The sequence below is a fragment of the Delphinapterus leucas genome, chromosome 11 (genome assembly GCF_059928025.1).
Source record: "Delphinapterus leucas isolate spDelLeu-1000000601 "Yukka" chromosome 11, BTC_Dleu_Yukka2, whole genome shotgun sequence".
Taxonomy (NCBI): Eukaryota; Metazoa; Chordata; class Mammalia; order Artiodactyla; family Monodontidae; genus Delphinapterus; species Delphinapterus leucas.
In genome coordinates this window covers 88,374,894-88,384,201 of record NC_143139.1, presented here as the reverse complement: position 1 = coordinate 88,384,201, position 9,308 = coordinate 88,374,894, and the positions used below count along the sequence as shown (strand labels likewise).

General features: G+C 45.9%; 1 pseudogene; it reads right to left on the bottom strand.

Moving 5' to 3' along the window:
• Positions 1 to 1,779: 1,779 nt before the first annotated feature.
• On the bottom strand, positions 1,780 to 6,294 carry LOC149748069 (uncharacterized; annotated as a pseudogene).
• Positions 6,295 to 9,308: the final 3,014 nt, after the last annotated feature.

Here is a 9,308-nt window from a genome sequence, read left to right as displayed (position 1 = left end):
GCAGGGAGGAAGATGACTTGTCCAAATCCTCCTAGCATGTTAGCTTTTGTGTCAGGATCAGCTCTCAATCCTGAACCTCTATCCTGAGAACTCTCAAACATCCCATCAAAGAATATTATAAAATCATGTTTATTTCACACATAATTGCTCAAAGTCTTCTGACCTTCCTGAACTTGGAATTTCAAATTCCAGATATTCATTCATTCAGCAAATATTTATCGAGCAAATTCAGAGTGCCAGGCACCCACCAGCAAATCACAGAGAGCTCAGTTTCTACTCTCCCTTCACGGCACCTGTGTCTGCTTGGAAAGGTGCTTCCTTTCATTCTCCTAAGTGGTTACACACACACTGAGCTTTTCCTACTTTCCTTTCTTGCATTCATTAAAGATGTGCCAGACATAGAGGATACAGTAGTGAACAAAATAGACAATACCCTTTGTGGAACTGACATTTAAGCTACAGACACTGACAACAAATAAGAAAACAAATATGCAGTCTAATGGCAGGTCGTGAGAAAAGGTTGAAGCAGAAGATGAGATAGAGAGTGACTGGTATTCGAGGTGGGGTGATCAGGGAAGGCTTCTCTGAGGAGGTGACTTGAGTAGAAACCTAAATAATGTGAGCAGAGTGAGCCCTGTGGACTTGGGAGAGGAGCTTCCCCCTCTCTCTCTTGACTTTGAGTGGATGTGCACACAGGTAAGGGGCAGCTTTGGGGCCAGAAGAGGCAAAGAAGGAAGGCAGAGACCTCCCTTGACCTGGTGCACTCATGTCCCCTTCTCTACCTTCTTCCCTAAAGTTGAATTTGGCACCCCCTCCTCTGTGCGAAAAAGCATCTAGGACTTGCCAGGTAGGAGGGGTGGCTTCATGGCTGAAAGCCTACCTGCAGGGCCAGAGCAGACTACCTGGGGTGGGTCTCAGCTTTCCCTTCTGCAAGATGGGAGGCCCTGGATTAGTCTTTCCACCTTCCTAGCTCTTGGTTTCCCCATTTGTAAAGTGGGAAGAAGTAACTTACCCGTGCTTCTGAGAATGATACGTATGAAGTAGGTAAGCGGTGTCTGGGGACAGTCCTTGCACCTGCTCTTCCTTTCTCCTGAAACACTCTGCAGATGTTACCATGTCGCACCCTTTCAAATATCTGATCAAATGCCACCTCCTCGGAGAGACCTTGCCAGACCATACTGTCCCCACACTCGAGCCCCAACTATACATTTTTTTCCTTCAGGCAGTCATCACTGCCTGAAACTATAGATAGGTAAATAGATGGATGATAGATGATTCATTGATTGATCGATAGCTGATAGATTAGGTACATAAATAAAATATATTAATGTAATATTATTATAATGTATAATATAAAATAATACATACAGATGATATGCTTTATGTAATTAGATAATACATTAATATAACAATATTAACATTATAATCAATGTATATTATATTATATTTTGATTATATAATGTAATTATTACATTACAGATATAGATAAGATGTGCTATTTATATAATTTATTTTATTGTATTATTTTCTAGAAGAGAAGACCATGTAGGCAGGGACTTTGTTTTGCTCCCCATATTCCCAGCCCCTAGAACAGTGCCTGTCATGTATCAGTTTCCCAATAATTATTTGTTCAATGAATGAAGGAATGAACCAACACAACCAATGGCTCTGTGTTCTTGTTCTTACTGCTCTCCCTGCGTTGTGATGGATTCAGGAGAACACTAGTCATTATTTACTTCTCATGTCTCCCACTGGACTGGACCTTCCTAGAGGATCAGGTTAAGGACTGTTTTTCCAAGTTGTACCCCAAGCGCCTGGCTCAGTGCCGAAATCTTTGCTGAAGGCATTCAGGACTGGCCGACTCTTCAAATGAATAAGAATCCCACAACTTTGCAAAGCAAAAAGCTCACAACTGAGAGGACCCCAGCCAGCTTGCACCAGGCGTGGACTTGCTGACCAGCACACCGCCCACCGCCTTCTCTCCCTGGGAGGGGACGGGGTCTGGGAGGCCAGGGACAATGAGGCATTGAGGGTCCCAGCAGAGCAGCCTTGGTGGGGGAAGGCCCGATCTATCTCTTTGCCCAAGGCCTTTGCCCTCAGCACTGCAGGAGAAAGCAGAATCCCTGGGGACTTGCAGAGGTGGGGCGTGGGAACGGGAAGAAAGCAGCACAAGAAAGAGACAGTGAGAGCCTGTAAAGAAATGCCAGGCTCCGCTACCCATGCGCCTCCAGCCAACAAGCCAGCAGCAGATCTGCCAGCTCCCCCAGGAGTGGGAGCGGAGCACTGACAGAGAAAAACAGTGTGGCTCCTGCTTCCCAGGATCATAGAAATTGGGGATGGGAGAGACCTCAGAGGCCACCGGAGAGCCCCTGCCCGCCCCACACGCACCTTCCTTCCCACATGCTGCAGCTACTCCCAGGAATGGCTCCCGCACTGGGTCCCACTCTGCCATCCCGGGGCACCTGCTCCCAACCTGACACGATCCACTGTGGGAGAAATTGCCCGATGATTACTTCACCCTTTTGACTTTGGCGTCCTGTTTCTCATTTAGAAGCCATCACCTTTTACTAACAGGCTACCGGGTAGCTGGGGACTTCTCAGTGGCAGGTAATTTGATCCCCTTTTTGAAAGAAGTGAAGGAACATCTTCTGAGAAGGGTAATGCCTGGTCCAAGGTCACACAGAGAATGAGTAGGGGAGTGGGGTTCAAACTCCCATGACTTCATGTCACACTTCCCTTCTACCTGGTCGGCACAGCTTGATGCTAGAAACAACGCTAGCATTAGTGCTAGGTGATCCTGGGTTCGAATCTTGACTCCCCACTTACTATTTGTGTGACTGCACAAGTAACCTCATTCCCTGATTCCCACGTTCTTCAATTGTAAAATGGAAGTGTTGCCTATTTAGGGCCGAAAGAGGAAGCCTGCTAATGCCTGAAACATAGTGGCTGCTCTCGAAATGTTCAGCCTGCCCCTTCCTCGCCCTCCCACCCCACGACTCCTTCTGCACACTCTTTCTTTCCTGGCCCCTGAGTGAGTCTGGTGGACGGGGGAGGAGAAGGAGAAGACTGTCTAGGCCCCCTTCCTCACCCCAGGCAACATGGAGGAGTGATCCATTTACAGTTTGCTCAATGTTTTCAGACTCTTGTCTCTTCATTTAAGCATGTCCATCTGCTTCCGAAGGGCTGATTGATCCACCGGTTCAGTGACTTTCAACCTTTCCCATGAAGGCGAATAATTTAAGACACCCCTTCTCCCCCACCCGGGCCTATTTATTAAAATACAGGTGCTTAGGCCCCATTACCAGAAAGTCTGGTTCCTGGGTGGGGCCCAGGAATCTGCATGTTGTCAAACTCTACCTACAAGATTTCAAGACCAGGAGTCCAAGGACTTTGCTTTAAAATCCATTGCACAACTAGCCTACGAAGAAGAGCCACAGGCAGATAACTAAAACACAGAATGGAATGATACATTATTTGATTTTATTCTGTGTAGTTTTAAAGCAAATGTGGAAATATTAGCAACAGTCATATACAAAAATAAATTGAACTTGCTTGAAGAAGTTACAGGTTCAAAGTCTAGCTCTACTAGTTACTGACTACGGGGCTTTAGAACAGTGTTTCCTTTCTGAGTGTGTTTCCTCATTTGTACATGAGGATGGCAATTCTAACTTCACAGGACAGTGGATAGAATCAAAAGAGGTAATAGGTATGAGCATACTTGATAAATTATGAAGTAGTGTATAAACGTTAGATGTTATATTAAGATGAACAGTTTTCTCTGATATGTCTTCATTTTGCTAATAAAGAGTATTTCTGTGCTGTTAAGCCTGTTTCCAGGCATTCTGGAATATATCCCTTTACCTTCTGTAGTGTTTGTCCTGATGGCAGTGAAGTTTCTGAAAAGGAAGTCAACCCTTGGACAATCAACCCTTCATTGAATGAGGTAGCCTCAGAGATGGAACCGGTGCCATCCTCTCTAGGTGATATAGGGACTCCAGACCCCTGAGTTTCTCCCGATGATGGTGATGATGATGTGTGTGTGTAAAACTTTTTCTCATATCAGCATTTTTTTGATTCTCCACTCCCATTCCTACCGTAGACCAGAATCACCTTTCTCCTTCACCTGGATTTCTGCAGTACCCTTCTCACTGGCCTCCTTGCCTCTGCCTCAGTTATCAATTGTTGTGTAACGAACCACCCCAAAACCTCATGGCTTAAAACCTCAATCATTTTATTTGCTTGCGGTCTGTGGGTCAGGAGTCTGGAGGGCTGGAACAGGCAGTTCTGCTGCTGCATGCCTTGTGGCTTGGCTGGGCTGGAAGGTCCTGTCATCTTCATGTCCATGTCTCTGGTGCCTTGGTGCTCCTCCATGTGGTCTCTCTTTCTCCACGTGTCTGTTGCACTTTCTCCCAGCAGTGTGGTCTCAGGATAGTGAGACTTCTCATACAGCAGCTGGTATTCAAGAGGACAAGTTACAAGAGGGATAGAAGGTGTAAATATCTTAAAGGCCAGAGTTAGGAGTTTCACAGCGTCACTTCTGCCACATGCTAGTGGTCAGAGACAAGCACAGGGGAAAACTAGATTTAAGGAGATCCCACTTGTTAATGAAAGGAGCAGCAAAGAATTCAAAGACACGTTAGTCTACCATGGCCCATTTCAATCCATTCTCTATACACAGCAGCCAGAGTGATTCTTCTGAAATTAAATCAGATGCCAAGCCCATGTTTAAAACCTGCCAAGGCGGACTTCCCTACTGACGCAGTGGTTAAGAATCCGCCTGCCAATTCAGGGGACACGGGTTCAAGCCCTGGTCCGGGAAGGTCCCACATGCCGCGGAGCAACTAAGCCCGTGCGCCACAACTACTGAGCCTGCGCTCCAGAGCCCATGAGTCACAACTACTGAGCCCACGTGCCATAACTACTGAAGCCCGCACCTAGAGCCCATGCTCCACAACAAGAGAAGCCACTGCAATGAGAAGCCCGCGCACCGCAACGAAGAGTAGCCCCCCCCCCCGCTCACCACAACTAGAGAAAGCCCACGCGAAGCAACGAAGACCCAACACAGCCAAAAATAAATAAATTAATTTAAAAAAACCCCAAAAACCTGCCAAGGGCTTCCCATCCCTCCTAGAGTGGAATTCACAGCCCTGACTGTGCTCGGTAGGCACCCTGTGGTCTAGACTTCCTCTGTCTCTCCAGCTTCATCTCCATCAGCCACACCAGTCCTCCTATTCTGTGCCGTTCTTTAAACAGGTCAAGTGTATTCTCCCCTCCTCAGGGCCTTTGCGCTTGCTATTCTCTCAGCGTGGGAAACTTTTCTCCCAGGTATGAACACAGCTCACCCCTTGTGACATTTTGGCCTTACTCAGGTGCTACCACTTCCTTCTCTGACCATCCTATCCGAAATAACCTCCCACGTGGCTCTCTAAGCCCTCACCCTGCTTTATTTTTTAATTAACAGCAGTCATCACTGTTGCTATGTTTGTGTTCGTTGCCTATCTCCAGCACTGGAACATAAGCTCTTTGAGGGCAGGGAACTTGTCTGTTTTGCCAGTCACTACATCCCTAGTGTCTAGAATGGTGACTGGCATCGTTTTGGTTGAACAAGTGACTAATTCTTATATCCTGCCTTTTGTTTTATTTTCTGCATTTGTACCTATCTCCCCACCCCAGACTGGGAGGTCCTTGAGGGCAGAGGTCATGTTGTTTTCATCACTGCAACAAGCTGGCATCTAGTGTGGCACTTGATAACTGTGGGTTGGGTGCCAGGTTTGAGCCCCACCCCTGTTTAAAGCCCCAAGCTTGCTCTTTTAGAAGTTCCTGTTGTCCTTCTTTGTTCTGAAACATATATTGACTAAAAATGGTATGGCCTGTTACTATCCCCATATTACAGAAACAGAAACTGAGTCACAGAGTAGCTAAATAACTTGCCTAAGTAAGTGGAGCAGCCAGGGTTTAAAAGAACCCAGGAAGGCTCATTCAAAACCCATGGCCTTAAGGGCTCTACTGTACTTCTTCCCACCGTGATTGGGTCCTTGGTCACAGCTCGTCTCTTGTGCCATTTCACGATGGTTCTGTGCTTACAAAACCTATTTCCTCAGTGAACTCAGGTTTGTATCCTTTGATTTTCTTTTAAACTAGCTCTGTCACTTATACGGGGCAAGCTGATGGTCCTTTCTGTGTTTCGGTTTCACCAGATACAAAGTAGAGATGATAATAGTTCCTAGCCTGAGGTACAGTTGAAAGAATGAAAGGAACTAATTCACAAAAGGCACTTACGATAGGACCTGCCATGTAGTTAGCAGTCAATGAGTCTTAGCTGTTATATTATGATTTATTTCCCCCAAAGCACAAAACACAGCTTTAGCCCTTGGCCATACACTCTGCTAAATCCTTTTGCCCCTGCCAATAGACACTGAGACTTTTTACCTGCTACAAAACACCATCGCAGGATGCCCACTATCCCCCCACAAAAAGCTCTGGATCCTGACATCGTTTGCCATTCTTCCCAGCATCATGCTCATTCTTTCACGTTCTGCCAGAGTGAACTGAACACCTGCCTTGTGCCAGGCTTTCTGTGAGGCACTTCCTATACCCTGTGTCACTTTATATTCTTGTTCCCGTATCACAGATGGAGAAACTGAAGCTCTCAGAGCTTATGTAACTTGTCCCAAAGGAACCCAGCACAACAATAGAAAAACCTAACTAGTCCTCTGCATTCTCCCCTGCTCGCCTCCAATCTATTCTCTATACCACAGCCAGACTGTTTTTCTTTTTTTAAAATTAATAGACTTTATATTTTTAGAGAGGTTTTAGGTTCACAGCAAAATTGAGAGGAAAGTACACAGAGTTCCCATGTGCCCCCTGTCCTCTGACACACACGGCCTCCCCCATTATCCACATCTCCCACCAGAGTGGTACCTGTATCCCAATTGACGAAGCTACACGGAAACATCGTTATCACCCAAAGTCCATAGTTTATGCTAGACTTCATTCTTGGTGTCATACATTCTGTGGGTTTTGACAATATATAATGACACGTATCCACCATTATATTATCGTACGGGACAGTTTCACTGCCCTAATAATCCCCTGTGCTCTGTTTATTCATTCCTCCCTCCTCCATAACCCCTGGTGACCACTAATCTTTTTACTGTTTCTATAGTTTTGCGTTTTCTAGAATGTCATAAAGTTGGAATCACACAGTATGTACTCTTTTAAAGTGAGCTTTTTAAAACACTAATTTGATTGTGTCGTTTCATCAGTTAGAACCGTTCAATACGTTCTTTATACTGTTAGACCAAAATCTTTACTGTGGCTTGTGTGGTCTGGCCCCACCTACCCTGCCAGCCTCCTTTTGCTGTCTCTGCATCAGCCACATCAACTCTTGCTCAGTTCTTCAACCCTCACCTATTCTTTCCCGTCATAGGTTTCACATATTCTGTTCCATCTGCCTGGAAGGTTCTTTCCTCCCCATTTTACCTAGAAAACTCCTGCTTGTCCTTCAGATCTCAGCTCAAGTGTCACTCAGGGAAACCACTTAACCCTCCCACATGATATTTACTGTGCCTGGTACTCAGTGGGCTTGGAGTCCGTCTTCATTGAATCAGTGAAGGCACTATGTATATGGCTATTTAAGCACTTACTGTGTCTTAAGTACTGTGTTGGATACTTTACATTTATTATTTCTAATTGTTACATCCTCCTTGCATGATCAGTACATAAGCTATATTTTATACATGGGAAATTGAGGCTCAGAGAAGTTCAGTATCTTACCCAAAGTCCCACAGCTCATGAGGGGTGGAGTTGGCATTTGTATACAGCTCTGTCTGAATTTAAAGCTGTGTTCTTACAGCTATACCACACCCCCTGATTTTTTTTTAACGCTGGAGCCTGTGTTTGGGCCTCTGTTGGTGGCAGGGTACTGGGGCTTTCTGGGTGGGTGGGTGGCTACTCATTTCCAGGGGTCAGTAGTCAAGGCAAAGGTTGGTGCCATTTAATAATTTGCAGCAGCTGCTCTGCAGTTGGGCGATCACAGCATTTGTTCACCATATGATGGTTTGGCTCCCATTCAGCTCCCCAGAGAGAGCCATACAGCCATCTTTTATTGCCACCCTCCGTGCTGAGAGAAAGAAGCACAAAGAGATAAAGTGACTGTGTGGCGTGCACTTGCTTTGGGCAATCATGCAGAGCTTCCTGACCTCACAGCCTCCATGCTCCTTCCCCTCATCCCAGGCTCCCACAGGTATCAGGGCAAGGCTGAGACCAGTCTTTGTCATTCTCATGCAGCCAAATCCATTCTCTCCCTGAGCTTCTCCACACCAAATGCTGAGGCAGGAGAAGAGTAAGGGTCATTGTGTAAGGTTGTACAGCTTGTGGACTGCTCAGAGTCATGTATGGTGCCCTCCAAGTGGGGGCTAAAAGTCAGCCAGGTCTCTGCTCACCTAGCTTGGGGCTGCTTCTGCCCTTTTTCTAGTAGAGACCATCAGTTAGCCCTGGGCTCTGGAGACCACAAACACCTTCTCTCTGCTTGGAATTTGCATTCGCTAGGATGTCCAGACTCTAGACCCTGCTGACCCCAGAACTCCTGCAAGCATAAATCACTATAGTCATTGTTAACTACCCTTCCATCTAGGCTTGGAACTCCTTAAGCAAATTACTAGGACCAAGACCCTGCCCTCTAGGGTCAAGAACAAAGCAGTTCTGGCTGAGTGTTAAGACCACAGGCTGCCCAGTTGAGCATACTTGGATTCAGGTCTTCCTTCCATCACCTACTAACTGTGTGACCTAGGGGCACTCACTTCACCTCTCTGAGCCTCAATTCCCTCATCTGTGAAACCGAGTGGTGCTTATAAAAATTAAATATAATAATTTATGCAGTCATGAGAAAAGTGGCTAACATCAGTTGCTTACTATGTGCCTGCCACTGTTCTAGGCACTTTTATGGAGAGTAATTGCTTTAATCCTCGGAACAATCTATTTTCCATATGAAGACTCTGAGGCACAGAAAGATTAACTAACTTGCCCACCGTCACACAGCTGCTAAATTGGTGAAGCTGGAATTTGAATCAGGGCTCTGAATCAGGGCTTGCTACTGACTCTCAAAGTAAAGCATGTAGAAGTCAGTTCCAGCCCTGGCACAAAGAAAGTACTCAACAAATAAAAGGCATTACTGTTATCAGCAGTAGCAGCTGCAGCTACCAGGATCAGAAGCTGCCAGCACATGAGATTTCATAGATCATATACTATGTCATGTGGTTCTCAAACCCTTTCCACAGAGGTACCTCCTGGTGTCTTTCAGATTGTTA